At 38.2% G+C, this 18,537-nt stretch overlaps 1 protein-coding gene across 4 annotated transcripts in view; it reads left to right on the top strand.

Annotated features, from left to right (window-relative positions):
* Nucleotides 1-14,316: 14,316 nt before the first annotated feature.
* Nucleotides 14,317-18,537, top strand: part of LOC113605507 (zinc finger protein 420) — a 38,248-nt gene continuing 34,027 nt past the window's right edge. For 3 of the 4 annotated variants that reach the window (XR_003427256.1, XM_027078891.1, XM_027078888.1), the window contains exons 1-2: nt 14,372-14,623; nt 16,187-16,237. The gene's annotated coding sequence lies outside the window, so the exon portion shown is untranslated. Of the gene's footprint in view, nt 14,624-16,186; nt 16,238-18,537 lie in introns of all 4 variants that reach the window. The other variant, XM_027078887.1, reaches the window with a different exon arrangement.

Raw genomic sequence — 18,537 nt, 5'->3', positions numbered from 1 at the left:
TAGATTGCTTTGCGTAGTATAGTCACTTTCACACTGTTGATTCTTCTAATCCAAGAACATAGTATATCTCTCCATATGTTTGTATCATCTTTAATTTCTTTCATCAGTGTCTTATAGTTTTCTGCATATAGGTCTTTTGTCTCCTTAGGTAGGTTTATTCCTAGGTATTTTATTCTTTTTGTTGCAATGGTAAGTGGGACTGTTTCCTTAATTTCTCTTTCAGATATTTCATCATTAGTGTATAGGAATGCAAGACATTTCTGTGCATTAGTTTTTTATCCTGCTACTCTACCAAATTCATTGATTAGCTCTAGTAGTTTTCTAATAGCATCTTTAGGATTCTCTATGTATAGTATCATGTCATCTGCAAACAGTGACAGTTTTACTTCCTTTCCGATTTGCATTCCTTTTATTTCTTTTTCTTCTCTGATTGCTGTGGCTAAAACTTCCAGAGCTATGTTGAATGATAGTGGTGAGAGTGGGCAACCTTGTCTTGTTTCTGATCTTAAAGGAAATGGTTTCAGTTTTTCACCATTGAGAATGATGTTGGCTGTGGGTTTGTCATCTATGGCCTTTATTATGTTGAGGTAGATTCCCTCTATGCCTACTTTCTGGAGAGTTTTTATCATAAATGGGTGTTGAATTTTGTCGAAAGCTTTTTCTGCATCTATTGAGATGATCATATGGGTTTTCTCCTTCAATTTGTTAATATGTTTTATCACATTGATTGATTTGTGTATATTGAAGAATCCGTGCATTCCTGGAATAAACCCCACTTGATCATGGTGTATGATCCTTTTAATGTCCTGTTGGATTCTGTTTGCTAGTATTTTTTTTTTTTTTTTTTTTTGTTTGCTAGTATTTTGTCAAGGATATTTGCATCTATGTTCATCAGAGATATTGGCCTGTAGTTTTCTTTTTTTGTGACATCTTTGTCTGGTTTTGGTATCAGAGTGATGGTGGCCTCGTAGAAGGAGTTTGAATGTGTTCCTCTCTCTGCTATATTTTGGAAGAGTTTGAGAAGGGGAGGTGTTAGCTCTTCTCTAAATGTTTGATAGAATTCGCCTGTGAAGCCATCTGGTCCTGGGCTTTTGTTTGTTGGAAGATTTTTAATCACATTTTCAGTTTCAGTGCTTGTGATTGGTCTGTTTATATTTTCTCTTCCTGGTTCAGTCTCAGAAGGTTGTGCTCTTCTAAGATTTTGTCCATTTTTCCAGGTTATCCATTTCATTGTCATATAGTTGCTTGTAGTAATCTCTCATGATCCTTCGTATTTCTGCAGTGTCAGTTGTTACTTCTCCTTTTTCATTTCTAATTCTGTTGATTTGAGTCTTCTCCCTTTTTTTCTTGATGAGTCTGGCTAATAGTCTATCAATTTTGTTTATCTTCTCAAAGAACCAGCTTTTAGGTTTATTGACCTTTGCTATTGTTTCCTTCATTTCTTTTTCATTTATTTCTGATCTGATCTTTATGATTTCTTTCCTTCTGCTAACTTTGGGGTTTATTTTTTTTGTTCTTTCTCTAATTGCTTTAGATGTAAGGTTAGGTTGTTTATTTGAGATTTTTCTTGTTTCTTTAGGTAGGGTTGTATTGCTATAAACTTCCCTCTTAGAACTGCTTTTGCTGCATCCCATAGGTTTTGGGTCGTCGTGTTTTCATTGTCATTTGTTTCTAGGTATATTTTATTTCCTCTTTGATTTCTTCAGTGATCTCTTGTTTATTTAGTAGCATATTGTTTAGCCTCCATGTGTTTGTATTTTTTACAGTTTTTTCCTATAATTGATACCTAGTCTCATAGCGTTGCGATCAGAAAAGATACTTGATACGATTTCAGTTTTTTTAAATTTACCAAGGCTTGATTTGTGACCCAGGATATGGTCTATCCTGGAGAACGTTCCATGAGCACTTGAGAAGAAAGTGTATTCTGTTGTTTTTGAATGGAATGTCCTATAAATATCACTTAAGTACATCTTGTTTAATGTGTCATTTAAAGCTTGTGTTTCCTTATTTATTTTCATTTTGGATGATATGTCCATTGGTGAAAGTGGGGTGTTAAAGTCCCCTACTGTCATTGTGTTACTGTTGATTTCTCCTTTTATGGCTGTTAGCATTTGCCTTATGTATTGAGGTGTTCCTATGTTGGGTGCATAAATATTTACAATTGTTATACCTTCTTCTTGGTTGATCCCTTGATCATTATATAGTGTCCTTCTTTATCTCTTATAATAGTCTTTATTTTGAAGTCTATTTTGTCTGACATGAGAATTGCTACTCCAGCTTTCTTTGATTTCCATTTGTGTGGAATATCCTTTTTCCATCCCCTCTCTTTCAGTCTGTATGTGTCCCTAGGTCCAAAGTGGGTCTCTTGTAGACAGCATATATACGGGTCTTGTTTTTGTACCCATTCAGCCAGTCTATGTCTTTTGGTTGGCGCATTTAATCCATTTACATTTAAGGTAGTTATCAATATGTATGTTTCTCTTACCATTTTCTTAATTGTTTTGGGTTTGTTATTGTAGGTCTTTTCCTTCTCATGTGTTTCCTGCCTAGAGGAGTTCCTTTAGCATTTGTTGTAAAGCTGGTTGGTGGTGTTGAATTCTCTTAACTTTTGCTTATCTTTAAAGCAAATCCTTGCTGGGTAGAGTAATCTTGGTTATAGGTTTTTCCCTTTCATCACTTTAAATATGTCCTGCCTCTCCCTTCTGGCTTGTAGAGTTTTTGCTGAAAAATCAGCTGTTAACCTTATGGGAATTCCCTTGTATGTTATTTCCCTTGCTGCTTTTAATATTTTTTCTTTGTATTTAATGTTTGATAGTTTGATTAATATGTGTCTTGATGTGTTTCTCTTTGGGTTTATCCTGTATGGTACTCTCTGTGCTTCCTGGACTTCATTGACTATTTCCTGTGTCAGGGAGATTTTATACTATAATCTCTTCAAATATTTTCTCAGACCATTTCTTTTTCTCTTCTTCTTCTGGGACCCCTATACTTTGAAGGTTGGTGCGTTTAATGGGCGGAGTTTAGGAAGGGGTGGAACTTAGGCAAGGGAGGGGTTTAGGGTGGGTGGGGCCTAGGCGGGGTGGGGGTGACGTTTGAGTGTGGAGTGGGGAGTGGTGGGGCAAAGTTCAAGTGTAGGGTGGGGCCTCTGCTTAAGACCTGCACAAAGGGGGAGAGGCAGCACGTCTAATGCAGGGTCTCTGCAGTGTGGGGTTTTGGAGTTTGGAGGTAGAGCCCTGAGTGATGGAGTGTGGGTGGGGTTTAGGCCCAGCTTGTTGCAGGGGGTCTCTGAGTGTAGAGGTAGGGTGCTGGGTGGCGGTGTAAGGGCAGGGCTTTGGTTCTGCATGGCAGGAGAGGCTCCAAGGGCAGAGGATTAGGCCTGGGAGCCCAACAGTCTCCCTGGTGCCTAAGTGGACAGGGAAAGCACTGGCTCTGTTCCCTTCTGTTCCTTTGTGCCCCTCCCCACTGTCTCCCACAGGGTCTCCCTTGTTGCCACTGGACCCCTAACCGTGAGTGGGCCCCACTGGGTGTAGGAACGCCTTGCCTCCCCTAGCCACCCCTCAAGTGTGCTGATCCCAGAGGTCTGGCCTTTACTTTTGCTCCCCCATCCCTCCCTCCCACTCCCTCAGGACGCACGTGGCTGGAGGGGGCCTAGGTGGGCAGAGGATCAGGCCCAGGATCTCAGCAGGTTTCTGGGGGCCCAAGTGGGCAGGGGAAAGCTGGCCATGCTCCCTTTTGATCCTCTGCCTTCCCAGTGGTTCCCCAATTTCCCCCTTCGGGCATGGGTTCCCTTCCCCTCCCCCAGCCGTCCCTCAGGGTCGCCAGTCCCATCCCACCTCCACTTCTCCTTCTGCTTCTCTCCCCTCATGCCCCACGTCCTACCCAGTTGCTGGGGGTTTCTCCCATACCCTTTGGTACCATGGTCCCCCACTGGTGCCTGGTAGGTGCCCTAGTTGTGAAGAGGTGTAAATTCCATGTACTAGTAGCCATTTTGACTCCACCCTGCCGGTGCTCTTTTTAAAATTGAAATTGTTCCCCTCTGTTCCTAACCTCTTAAGGTTTTTTTTTTTTTTAAATCATGAATGGATGCTGGATATTATAGAATGCTCTTTCTGCAGCAATTAAAATTTTTCTGAAGCAGTTGATCATAGGATTTTTCTTCTTTAACATGTTGATATGGTGGATTACATTGATTTTTTTTAAATGTCAAATCTGTCTTATATACCTGTAATAAATCCCACTCAGTATGTTGTATAATTTCCTTGTTGGATTTGATTTGCTAACATTTTGTTGAGGATTTTTGTGTCTAAAATTATGATGGGTTTTTTTTCCCCCCAAGTCTTTGTCTCACTTGGGGATCAGTGTAGTACTGGTCTCATAAAATGAGTTGGGAAGTGTTTCTTCTATTTTCTGGAAGAAGTTGTGTAAGATCTGTGTTCATTCTTCAAATGTTTGTAATAAACTGCCAGTGGAGACACCTGGGCCCCAGGATTTCTTTTTGGGGAGCTTTACAGTATAAATTCAGTTTCTATATGGTTATCTGTTTATTTGGGATATCTGCTTTATCTCAGTTGAGATTTAGTAGTTTGTAGGGTTTTGTTTTTATTTTTATTTTTAGCCATGCTGCACAGCTTGCGGGATCTCAGTTCCCCAACCAGGAACTGAACCCGGGCCATGGCAGTGAAAGTGCTGAATCCTAACCACTAGACCACCTCCCTAGTAGTTTGTGTTTTATGAGAAATCTAGAACAATTAGTTCTACACTTGAAATTTTTCAAAACCCCTCCCCTAATAAAATTTTTGAAGCTCATTCTGTGAGGCTAGTACCATAGCCCTAGTTTCAAAATCAAACAAGAGCAGATAATAATAGATAAATGCTGTAAATGATAATAGATATAAATACTCTACATAAAACATAAATAACATCTAACATACAATTAAAAGAATGCAAAGGAATACCACTTATCCAGAATGTCTGATTTACCTTTTCTAGGTTAATTATAATTCCAGAGATTAGAAATTATATTTCTAAGACTTGTTTATGATGGAAAGATAACTTGACACAGCCTCAAGTCATTTTCGTTCCCTTAGTATATGGTTTTAGAAAATGATGTGTTTCTCAAGCTTCTTTGAGCGTGACCCAAATGAAGAAATACATTTGAAATGTATTTCCAGTACGTAAAGCAATTTAAATTAAAATTTCATATAATACTGTTCCTTGGAGAAGTTCATTGAAACCACATTTTGACTGAATGCTTAATAGCTAAGTTTTAAAATTAATATTTGGCTTAAGACAAATGCACCAAAATAAAAACAATTCTGGTATACAAAAAATAATCTGAAATTTTTTTTCTTGTTTGATAGATTGTGTTAAATGGTTTCAAGTTTTTATTCCATCATGAAATTTTGAGAGTTTTTTCCTTGAGGTAGGAAATCTTTTTTTTTTTTTCTTTTTAGGTATAGATGACATAAACATTATTTTAGTTTCAGGTGTACATGATTTTTCCATATTTACATACATTGCAAAATGATCACCACAGTAAGGCTAGTTAACATCTGCCACCAGATGGAGAGGGTGTGGAAAAAAGGGAACTCTACTACATATAACATAATTTATGACCGTCAATAATAGGGGAAAAGATAGCCTTTTCATATTTTGGGACATTTGCTGCGCATGCACATATAAATTACACTCCTTTATTTTACAGAAAGAGATTGATTCCAAAAGATTTTTTTTTAAGTATTATTTATTTATTTATTTATTTATTTATTTATTTTTGGCTGCATTGGTCTTCATCACTGCGCATGAGCTTTCTCTAGTTGCGGCCAGCGGGGGCTACTCTTCATTGCAGTGAGTGGGCTTCTCATAGCGGTGGCTTGTCTTTGTTGCGGAGCACAGGCTCTAGGCATGCGGGCTTCAATAGTTGTGGCACGCAGGGCTCAGTAGTTGTGACTCACGAGCTCTAGAGCACAGGGCTTAGTTGCTCCATGGCATGTGGGATCTTCCCAGACCAGGGCTTGAACCTGTGTCACCTGCATTGGCAGCCGGATTCTTAACCACTGTGCCATGAGGGAAATCCCCCAAAAGATTTTATAACAACCAAAAATGTGGAAGACAAAACTATAAACCCCAAAAAAAAAAAAAAAAACTATAAACCCTTAAGATAATGTAGGAGGCTAAATTTATGACCTTAGTGTAAGATAATGATTTCTTAAAACACAAAAAAAGAACATTCTTTAAAAAATTTTAATAAATCTGACATTGAACTTCTATTTATTAAAAGATTCCCTAGAGAATGAAAAGACAAGCTATAAACTGGGAGAAGATATTTTCAACACATATGACTAACACAAAAACATCCAAAATATTTTTTATAAAGTTCTATAATTAACAATGACAACCCAAGAAAAAAATGAGCACAGAACTTTAAGAGGCATTTCATGTTAGACAAATGGCCAATAAACATATGTTTCAAAACAAAAAAACTTAACCTTAATCAGGGAAATGCAAATTAAAACCAAAATGAGATTTCATTTCATATCCATATACCAGATTGGCCTAAACTTAAAATTTTCAGAATTTCAAATGTTAGTAAAGAATAAAAATTGAAAAATCTCCTTTGGAAAATATTGCACATTGTCTAGTAAAGCTGAAGATATTTGCATGCTCCAAATACCCTATGTTTAGTGATACCACATTCATAATATATATCCTAGAATAGAGGCTGGCAAACTATGGCCCACTGGCTAAATCCTGCCACTGCCTGTTTTTGTAAATAAAGTTTTATTGGAACACAGCCACACTCATTCTTTTACATATTGTCCATTGCTGCTGTCATGCTACAATGGCAGAACTGATGAGTTGTAATAGAGGCTATTGGACCTGCAAAGTCTAAAGTATTTCCTGTATGTCTTTATATGGAAAAAGTTTGCACACCTCTGCGCTAGAGCAACCTCTGCATATCCATCAGTAAACATGTACAAGAATGTTTATAGCAGCACTGTAATATCAAATTTTGAAACAATCTACATTGCTATTTATAGAAAATGGATTTAAAAACATGATATACTCACTCAATAGAATACCATACAGCAGTGAAAATGAATTATAGCTACATGGCTAAATCTCACACTAATATGTTGACAAAGAAAGCAAGTCATAGGGACTTCCCTGGTGGTCCAGTGGGTAAGACTCCATGCTCCCAATGCAGGGGGCCCAGTTTCGATCCCTGGTCGGGGAACTAGATCCCACATGCCACAACTAAGAGTTCACATGCTGCAACTAAGAGCCTGCATGCCACAACTAAGAAGTCCCCCTGCCGCAAATAAGAAGCCCGCATGCTGCAACTAAGAGCCTGCATGCCCCAACTAAAGATCCTGCGTGCCGCAATGAAGATCCAGTGTGCTGCAACTAAGGCACTTAGCAGCCAAAATAAATAAATATTTTTAAAAAGCAAATCATAGAATGTATATTTATATAAAACTAAAATATATGCATAGATAACATAGTTTTGGAGTACATGGTTCAAACTATAAAGAAAAGCAACAGAATTATGAACACAAAATTCAGGATAACTATTATGGTTGTGGGGAGAGGAAAGGGAGTAGATATGTAGGGGTCTTCAAAGTTAGTAGTAATATCCTCTTTCTTAAAATAGGTAGTTGGTACACAGGTTTTGCTGTATTGTGAGTCATTACACCTTAAATATATTTAATAAATATTCTTTTATATATACCCAAATTTAATAGAAACTATCTTTGAAAGCTACCAGTTAACAGAGGGGATGAAAATTAAATTCTTTTGCTAGGTCATACTGAAGTGGACTTAATTTTAATTTCCCCCATTGTACTGTAGCTTCTAAGGCAACTTTTCAAATAACATTGTAATAATTCCTGTTAACTGGAAAACTGAACTTTATTAGGTAATGGTTTCACCTTGTGTGATTTCTCCTCACTCACCTAGACTTTTGTCGCTTGTCCTTTAACTACGTTTATCTCATGATTCAATAAGGACATTATAATGAGATTAGAACCTAACCATCTTACATATAGCAAAAGATAAGGAACAGGCCAGGCTCTGGCTGTTCAATAACTGAACCCCAATTCCATGGTTATCAGGAAAGCAAGGCCATCCTAGAAAGACCTAGAAAAAAGTGTGAACAGTGGGAAAATATAGCTATGGGCAGAGTTGTCTTTGCACAACTCTGCAAAGCTCTATTTTCTGAGAACATGAACCAAAAATTCAGGCAAGCACTTGGAAAAAACACAAAGGGACAAACAAGCTCCAGATGATAGATTTAAAATTTTGGTAAGAAGATGTCCTTCTCTAGCCAGATGAGATCCCTCTAGTTTTCCAGCACAGAGTTCAATGATCTCTGCTCCTCTTAGGAGAAGTCTTGAAAGTCACTAGCCCTGCAATGACAAATTCCTAATCACCCAAAGCCAAGATCAAGATCTAGGAGATGGCCATCATGAATGAGGAACTATTCAGATATGTTCCAGCATTCTGACAAGTGTAGAATGATTAAAAGAAATTATGATGCTCAACATATTCCATGTAATCTTTAATATACATGTCACAATAAAACATATACCATATTAACAAGTTTTAATAACTCAGTCATAAATACTCAAAATGTATTCCATCATTACTTCAAAACACTAATGGTCTGTTTTTAAATATTATGAACATTTGAAAGTTATATGAATTTCAATGCAATATTTTATGTTTCAAAACACGGAAAAGGCAGATTATTAAACAGTATATAGTATATGACATCATTTTCTGTGACTATATAAATATATAAATGGCACTTGGTAAGATAAACCTAGAATGTGGTTATCTCTTGGCTATGAGATTATCAGGGATTAAGTTTTTTTTCTTTTTAAGTTTATTTCTAAAGTTTTCAATAATGACCATTTATTATGCTCAAGAACATGTATATTTTTCTAACATTTTTATACTTGGTTAAATAGAAGCTGTTTTCAAATAATAAAAAAAATAGAGACTCTGGATAATTTTTAAACTATTGCTATGTTTTTCCTAATTGGAGTTTATTGTGAGTTCTTGAAATTTGAATGAGTGTTTTGTTTGTGAAATATACAGTTGTGTGTTCAATTCCTGCCTAAAACATAATTACTGGAAGTTATTTAAACCTTTTGCTAAAGGTTTAAATACCTTTAATAGTGCTAGTACCTAAAATAGTGCTAGTCTATTTAACTTTACTTCTGAACCAGCCCAATTGGGCCAAACTATCCCAAACAGCTATCAAGTTGCCTTATTCAACTATCTTCAGTTTTGATTTAATAAGGTCATCAAAAGAAAAACTGCAAGTAAAGCTGACCTCACAAAATCCATTACTATCAAGAGATTCTGGGCTTCCCTGGTGGCGCAGTGGTTGGGAGTCCGCCTGCCGATGCAGGGGGCGCGGGTTCGTGCCCCAGTCTGGGAGAATCCCACGTGCCGCGGAGCGGCTGGGCCCGTGGGCCATGGCCGCTGGGCCTGCACGTCCGGGGCCTGTGCTCCGCGGCGGGAGAGGCCACAGCAGTGAGAGGCCGGCGTGCCGCAAAAAAAAAAAAAAAAAAAAAGTCCTTTATATTTTGTACATGAGATAACAGTAGTCCCTGTGGGAAGAATATATCCCTCCACTGAACTTCCAGAACATGTATTTGTAACTTGGAAATGACTTTTATATACTCTTAGAATTACTTCAGTACAGCTTTTATCTTCTTTGCTAGGCTAAAATAACTTTTCATCTTTGTATCTTTCTTAAGTACCTAATACCTTTTATATTATAATGCTTGATAAATATCCTCATCTTTAACCTAACTCTTCATTTTTATTGATTTCTCAGAAGTAACAATCTGACAGGTGCCCATAAGTGAATGCAAAAGAGTGCTGATGGGAGTATCATTTATTATGTTGAAAAAAATGGCAACATAATGTTCATCATAGGGATTTAAATAAATTGTGGTAAATCTAAACAATAGAATAGGACTATCTATCCAGCCATTCACATATATTATATAGCACATTAATAATGAACATGGGTAGATATCACCAATATAATACTGAATTAAATATTTAAGATTCATTCTTGTTAATTTAAAATTTATTATCTTTATAAATCCAAGTTTATTGGATGCATAACATTCCATTGCATGTGTACCACAAATAACTATATCTTTGTTAAGTATATATATTTGAAAAGATCATCTCAAAAAATCTCCTCAGAAAGTGGCTAACTCCAGGCCTGGGACAGAGAATGTACAATATAAGTCTTGAATACCTGTGTCAAAAAGTAAGGAATTGCTCAATGACAAATGGGGATTACAGGAGCCAGCTTGAGAGGCCAAATTTGTACAATTTGAGCAAAACAAAGAATGATGGTAATAAATGGACTAAAATACTTTGTTCCTTGTGCTAAAATACTTCAAATGACAAAAAAAATCCATCAGTCAGAGATAATCAAAATAAAAAACCCAGATATAGAGAAGAAAAGGGGGGAAAGGCAAAGCTTTTATATAAGAGAATGATAAAATTAAAAATCACCACTGCAAGCCCTAATTTTATAACTTATTTAGGCAAGAATCATCAACGGATGCTAAAAACATTAGGCAAAATGTTATATGTGAAATGGTCTCAAAATATTCCTGTCAGATTACTTCTTGACTTACAAAGAAAAAAAGCAACGTTTATTATGGAGAAATCAGGTACACACACTACTCAAATCAAAGTGATCAACTTTAGTATTACCAATAATGGATCAAACTTAAATTATGTGCTTCTTGATGTGATACAATAGGAAGTATACAGCACCACCCCTAGTATTCTTGTAAAATATATTTAAACTTAACCTAATCATGACAAAACAAACAAATCCAGAATGTTAGGCACTGTACAAGACAAACGTTCTAGATTCTTCGACTCTTTAAAATGTCATTGTGAAACACAAAACAGGTAAGGAGAATACTGCTCTACATTAAAAAGATATGACCTCTCTCCACCATGTGAGAAAACGGTGAGATGGTTACCCAGGAAGGGCTCTCACCAGGAACCAAATCTGCCTGTACCTTGATCTTGGAGTTCCCAGCCTCCAGAACTGTGAAATATAAATATTGTTTTTTTTAAAAAGGGCCCATCCAATGCAATATGTGACCTTGATTTGGATTGTGTATTAATTTTTTTTTTTTTTTTTTGTGTATTAATTTTTAAAATAAATTTATTTATTTTATTTTTGACTGTGCTGGGTCTTTGTTGCCGCACGCGGGCTTTCTCTAGTTGTGGTGAGCGAGGGCTACTCTTTGTTGCGGTGCGCAGGCTTCTCACTGTGGTCGGTTCTTTTGTTGCAGAGCACGGGCTCTAGGCGCACGGGCTTCAGTAGTTGCAGCGAGTGGGCTCGGTAGTTGTGGCTCACGGGATCTAGAGCGCAGGCTCAGTAGTTGTGGCACAGGGGCTTAGTTGCTCCGTGGTATGTGGGATCTTCCTGGACCAGGGCTCGAACCTGCATCCGCTGCATTGGCAAGCAGATTCTTAACTACTGCGCCACCAGGGAAGTCCCTGTATCAATTTTTTTTAAATGCACATATAGGATATCAGGGAAACAACAAAGGCAATTTAAATACAGATTATATATTAGATATTATGAATCAATGTTAAATTTCTTACGTGTTTTCTTGATAATGAATACTCATAATGTTGCACGTACTCATAAATAGAGCAAAAAACAAACAAAAATATGTAAATAGGTGTAGACAGAGATTAAGAAAATGGTGAAAAATGTTAAAAACTGGTGAATGTATGTAAAGGATATAGAGTGTACATCATTATAATATTCTCTTGCTTTTCCTATAGCTTAAATTTTTTTTAATAAAAACTTAGTGAAAAATAATTATAAAAACACTAGAGTACCTTAAATACTTTCCTGAGATCACTGATTAAATGTCTGACTCATATGTGCTGGTATAAACCCCAATCTATTGGCAGAAGGTCAAAATCATTGGCCAGCATTGATAAAGATTCTCAAAGAAAATGATCCAATGCCAGGAAAAAGAATATACTCACCAGTGCTGTTCATGGGTAACCACTACCACAGGGCTCTAGTTGCTGGGTTGAAGCAGTACGTAATCCTTAAGGGTCTACAAGGTCAAAATAGGCCATAACATAAATCTGAAACTGCCAGCTGATAAACAATAAGGCACCTGGGGCCTATGAAAAATTATTGCCTGAGTTTCCTTCCTCTCTGCAGTCTTTTGCATGTTTTTCTGGATTTTGTCTGCTTCCACAGAGTTTAGGATTCTTGACTCACTTTCTTGTTCCAAAATCTTCAACGTCTCCATTTTTTTTGAATTTTAAAATTAAAATTTAAATACATGAGTAATATGTTTTCCTTGTAAGGAAAAAATAGATTATCAGTAATGCTTAAAGTCCTCTTTGTCACTTCTTCCCCTTTACTGTAAGTCCTCTCTTCTAGCCTCAAAGGTTACCATTGACAGGAGCCATATCCTTCCAAAAAATATATACTATTTTTTATATTAAGTATATTGCATGGTATGCTAAAAAAAAAGTCCTCCTCAGCTCCTGCAGTCTGTATTTCTAAAGGTCTTCACTTTTTTGGGTCAAAGTACCTCTGTCAATCTGATAAAGCTGCCTATACTTTCTCTGAAAAGAAAAATCACATTTATCTATACATACAAAATGTCACAAGTTTAACATACAATAAGAAGCCCATCCACATGGAACCTATTCATCTCAGGTTAATAATTCCTGTTTTTTACTTTAAACAATAGCCTCCTTTCTCTTGCAAGAAATCATCACAACTACTCAAAAGCCAAATGAGATAACCCAGAATCAAACAGAGATAGCTTGAGATCAATGCATGCTGTCCAATTTGAAACCAGAATGTGTATCTCTTAAAAAAAAACAAAAAACAAAAAACCAATCTACGTCTCCCATGTATACAATGACAAAATTTTTGCTCCACTTTAACACTTCGACTCCCTCTAAGTCAGTGCAATTTGACCATCTTTATTTCACATAGCTATACTGGATCAAGCACACAGGTTCATTCATTCAACAATCTTGGTCACCAAACTTGCTACTCCATTCACATTATTTGGAAGAGATCAAAGTATTTGGTAAATGGTCCTGAAAATCAGACAAGCTTTATTAGCTTTCCCCTCCGAAGGAGTGGTGAAATGACAGCTCCATCTCCTTTGTGTTGGAAATTCACAAGTTTGTGATTATTTTTTTTTAAAAGGCCATGAGGTCTTGACGCAAGCGAAGGCAAGTCCAGGCTTGCCAACAGACCTACAGCCCTAAGTTCTTTGCTCTCTGTGAGCCAAGGTATGTTCAAAAGAAAATGGGGACAAGGGCTTGATCTAGAATTCAGGAAATCTGACTAATGCTGGACTCTAATGAAATTCACTCTTCTTATGCATAAAGTTATTTTATTGTTTTATTAGTTGGATGGCCTCTCAAACTTACCCAATAATATCCGCTTAATAGTAGAAAAGAAAGAATGTCTACTTTGAAGGGCTGTGGCAGAGGAAAAAGCGGTTACCCTAGGGCTACCTTTGAAATTATCTTTCTTAAAAAATAAAACAAAACCCAACTATGTTGATTTTATGCTCTTCCCCATAATATATTTATTTGATCCAATAGAAAAATCATGTCTAAATTATCTGCCAAGTGAATAACCTTTTCCAGATCATCAAGTTAGTGTTCAAGGAAGAAATAATTTGACCAGCCATCGTTTTCTCACAGTCACATATATGCTCTTTTGCTAGTCAAACTCCTAACATTCTGAAGATATAGGCACAAGAAAAGTACCTTTATATTGACACAAATCATCACCAGTCACACAACCACACTCAATTATGGCACAAAACAAACTACAAAAGTAGAAGTCCCTTAATATGTCAGACAATCCCACACAGTTATAAAATGCTATTACCGCGCAGCTTCAAGTACAAATAACCTCACACCCGACAGCATGTAGAATCACGCACAGGCAGCAATAACCATACACTCGGCCACTGAGGGACTCCCAGTCCACCCGAAAATATCTCGCGTTGTCTCACAAATATTCACAAGCACCAAAGGGCCTAACAAGGCACACAGAGGGTCTCATGCCAGTCTGACGCTCAGGCTGGTCCCCTGCACCTGCCCCACCGGCGGGTCCCACTTTCTCCTGACGTGTATAAGACCCCGAGCCCACTCAACACTCGCCGCGGTCTCAGGGGCCAACTGCCCGAGGCGAGCGCGCCCCACGCCTGCGCACTCAGCGCAGGCGGGCTCTCCCAGAAATCCCCGGGGCGCGGCAGTTGGGGCGAGTTAGTTCTAGCAGCGGGGGTCCTCGAACCCAGCGGAGAGTTTGTGGGCTGGGTCTCTTAACGTTCTCGCTGGCCAGCCACAGCCTGCCCGGAGTTGGACTACATTTCCCAGAGCCACCGCGTCCCAAACGCGGCTTCATTTCCGTTTGTTCGCGCGACTTGGGGACCTCGCGTGGGGAGAGGGCTGCGTCTGAGGGAGAGTTTGGCCTGGCTCCTGCAGGGCGGGCGAACCCGAAACCGGGCTGGGATCCCGGGCACCAGGTCCTGGACCCTGAACTGCACCCTCTGTCGAGGTGAGTATGTCCGGAATGCCAGGGTGGAAACGCTCGGAGGAAGCGTCACTGGAATTACGTGGGTGGCCGTGTCTCCTGGTGTTTTGTGTGTGTGTGTGTGTCTGTGTGTGTCTGTGTGTCTGTGTGTGCGCGCGTGTGTGCGTACGCGCGCTCGCGACAGCCAGCCTGGTATTGGTGACTGTATGGGCGAATGGTCGTGTGCTACTGTGGTTTTGTGTGTAAGCGTTTGTGTGAGTGTGAGTTGTTTTGACTCTGAGGCTGTGATAGTACTGCTATGACTTTGTGACCGCGTGCTTCCTTGACTGGAAATATGCTTATGTGACAGTGTAATTGCCTGTGGACTGCGTGCTTATGACTCTGAGGTGTGCGACAGTGTTGTTGTGACAGGGTGTTTGGAAGTGCTTGTGTTACTTTGAGGTTTTGTATGTGTGTTACTAGGGTTTGCCTGTGAGTTCGAAGTGCTACGACACTGTTTCTGTGACACGAGGTTTGTGATTGCTTGTTTCCTTGACCTGGTACTTGGTTGTGTTTTTCAGACTATGTGATTGGATGACTGTGTGCCGTTTTCATGACTGTATGAAGAGAGTAAAAGTGCTGTTGTGAAAGGTTATTTTGGGCTGTGTGTGTCCCCAACAGGGTGCTTGTGTATGCTTGAGTGATTGTGTGTATGCTCTGTGTATGATTGGGTTTTAAGACGAGGTGGTCAGACAGTGTAGCATTAACTTGGTGATTGTGACTCTGGCTGTGTAACTGTGGAAATGTGATTGTGTGTCACTTTGTGAGTCATTTGTATATTTTATAGTCTGTGATCTTATGGGAGTTTAGTGGGGTACAGAGGTAAAATTGCATTTTGGTAATTTCTGGGGTTCATTCTGTGGCTGAGCCAGCCTATGGATTAAGAATCCCTTGTGGCTTTGTCCTTCTCTGAGGACTTGACTTATTTCTCTTTTGATCACAGTGATTACCACCCCCTACCCCCCACCCCCCATTTCACACATTGCCTGTAGTGCTTCATTTTTCATATCCATCCTTAGTTTGCCCTGGGATTGTAGATGCAGCTTCCCTGCTGCTTGCTGGTGCTCTCTCACCTTATAGCATTAAGGGTTTTGGATGCAGAGAAGTGACAGGGAGGAAGAAGTCAGAAATTTGAACCCCTGAATGAAGAGTATTAGTTATTTCTAAGGCACAGATCTGGACTTGAGATGAGAATTTTAGAGCTGATAGCACCTTCAAGACAGGTCACTTGGAAATGTAATGGGATTCCAGGAGTGGGAATACTTCCAGAGAGTGTGCTAGAGGAGTCAGCCATACACTTGAGAACCTGTAGCACTCCCCTTCAGGACTCCATCTCCAGCAGACAGCCTTGAATTGAGAAGCAAATTCTAGCCCAAGATGGCTGTGAACTTGGCCCTTCTTTCTAATACAGAAAGTGCAGAACTGTTCTAGTCTCCTTTTGACTTTCCTCTATGTTAAATGAGGGGTAGATTGGTGGCGTTCTAATTTAGAGTATACCCTAAGAAAGGCCCAGTATCTCATGATTCCTTTTTCTTTCCCTGAGAATAGCGCCCAGAGGAAGAAAGAATGGCTGTTATACAATCAGAAGCAAGCTCCAAGGTGCGTAGATGTTTTCTCTTTGTTTCGTGAAATGCCTTTGTTTTTTCAGGACATAGGAATCTTTGGGTTTTTGGGGTTTTTTTTTTTTGTTTCTTTATTTATTTTTGGCAGCGTTGGGTCCTCGTTGCTGTGCGCGGGCTTTCTCTAGTTGCCGCGAATGGGGGCTACTCTTCCTTGCGGTGTACGGGCTTCTCATTGCAGTGGCTTCTCTCATTGCGGAGCAGGGCTCTAGGCGTGCAGGTTTCAGTAGTTGTGGCATGTGGGCTCAGTAGTTGTGGCTCAGCTCTAGAGTACAGGCTCAGTAGCTGTGGCTCACAGGCTTAGTTGCTCTGCGGCATGTGGGATCTTCCCCGACCAGGGCTCGAACCCGTGTCCCCTGCATTGGCAGGCAGATTCTTAACCACTCTGCCGCCAGGGAAGTCCTGAATCATTGCTTCTTTTTGCAATTTCCTAGGTAAGCCTTCTCAAATGATGGAGGGGCAAGGCAATTTTCTGTAGATTGAGAGCAAGGAATATGTGCAGTTAATTGTGATAGATGCTTCCCAATAGCGGTTAAATTAAGGAAGAATGGATTTGAGTTCCATAAATTTAAAAATGAAGAGCTCTTTTGTGTTATTTCTGACATAGCAGCATTCTGTTTTTTTAACTTTTTTAAATGTTTGTTAATTTTCAGAGGTACACAGAAGTGTACCTCTGTACTATCATATGCCCAACTTAAAAGTTATCACTTGCCAATCTTATTTCAGTTATTCTGCCTTCAATTCAAAATACCTCCTAATTTGCCTTTTTATTTCTTCTTTGTCTTATGAGTTATTTAGTAACATGTTATTTAGTTTTCAAACATTTTAAGGATCTTCCAGAGGTCTTTCTGGTACTGATTTCTATTTTCATTGCATTTTATTCAGAGAATATACTTTGTATGACTTGAATTCTTTTAAATTTATTAAGATTTATTTTATGACCCAGAATGTGTGGTCTATCCTAGTACATGTTTGGTGTGCACTTGAAAAGACTGTGTTCTGCCACTGTTGGGTGGAATGTTCTATACATATCTGCTAGGTCAGATGGATTGGTAGTGTTTAAATCTTCTGTACCTGTATTGAATTTGTTGGATTTACCTCTTTCTCTTTGTACAGTAGTTTCTATCAGTTTCTGCTTCATTTATTTTGAAGCTCTGTTATTAGGTACATAAATGTTTCAGATTATATGTCCTAATGTTGAATTGACTCCTTTATCATTATGAAATGGTCTTGTAATATTCTTTGCTCTGAACATTTACTTTATCTGATATTTAATATAGCCACTTCAGCTTTCTTTTCATTAGTGTTAGCATGGTATATCTTTTTCTCTACTTTTACTTTTAACCTATTTGTGTTCTGATAAAGTACATTTCTTGTAGGCAGCATTTAGTTGGATCTTGTGTTTTTATCCAGTTTAACAATACCTGTCTTTTAATTGGAGTGTTTTTACCATTTATATTTAGTGTGATTATTGGTATACTTTGGGTCAAATCTGTCATCTTTCCATTTATATTTGTTCCATCTCTTCTTTATTTCTTTTTCCATATTTTCTGCTTCCTTTTGGATTGAGAGAAAGAGTTTCAAAATAACAATACCAAAGTTTTTACTAATCTTATGAATATAGAAAACAACCAAGACTTCTTGGAGTTCAATGGGATATAACCCACTAAGGATCTATAATCAAATTACTGTGTTTTTAAAGTCACCTATAATAACACCTTTCATATAGTTAAGTCATCAACTTGAGAGACACAGGCTTATTTGTTTCACCTTGCTTTCTACTTTTAGGGATTGTTTTCCCACCACTTTGATTTAATTTTGTTTTAAAATTAAATAAGATATTTACATATTTCTAAAATAAAAATTGTAGATCAAGGTGAATTTAGAGAAGTCTAGCATCCATTCCTGTCTCTTCCACCTTGTTTTTCTTCCCTCTGTAGATAACTACCTGTGCTTCTCTTTGGTTTATTCTTCTATTTTTCTTTCAAATGAGATATATATATATATATATATATATATATATATATATGTGTGTGTGTGTGTGTGTTTGTATGTATATGTATTTTTTATCATCTTCATTCTTAGTCAAAAAGGAGCATTCCTTGTATGCTGTTCTGCACTTTCCTTTTTTTTCCTCACATATTTAATGTATCCCAGAGATCACTTCATAAGCAGCCTATAGAGATCCTCCTCATTCTTTTTAATAGCTTCATTTTATGTTGTGTGGGTATACTGCTTTATTCAGCCAGTCTCCTACAGGTGGGCATTGGTGGTTTTTTC

The sequence above is a fragment of the Aethalodelphis obliquidens genome, unplaced genomic scaffold (assembly GCF_003676395.1).
Source record: "Aethalodelphis obliquidens isolate GAN/ISIS:26980383/991018 unplaced genomic scaffold, ASM367639v1 scaffold43, whole genome shotgun sequence".
In the NCBI taxonomy this organism is placed as follows: domain Eukaryota; kingdom Metazoa; phylum Chordata; class Mammalia; order Artiodactyla; family Delphinidae; genus Aethalodelphis; species Aethalodelphis obliquidens.
Note: the sequence above shows the minus strand (reverse complement) of the source record. Positions and strands in the feature narration are given on the sequence as shown.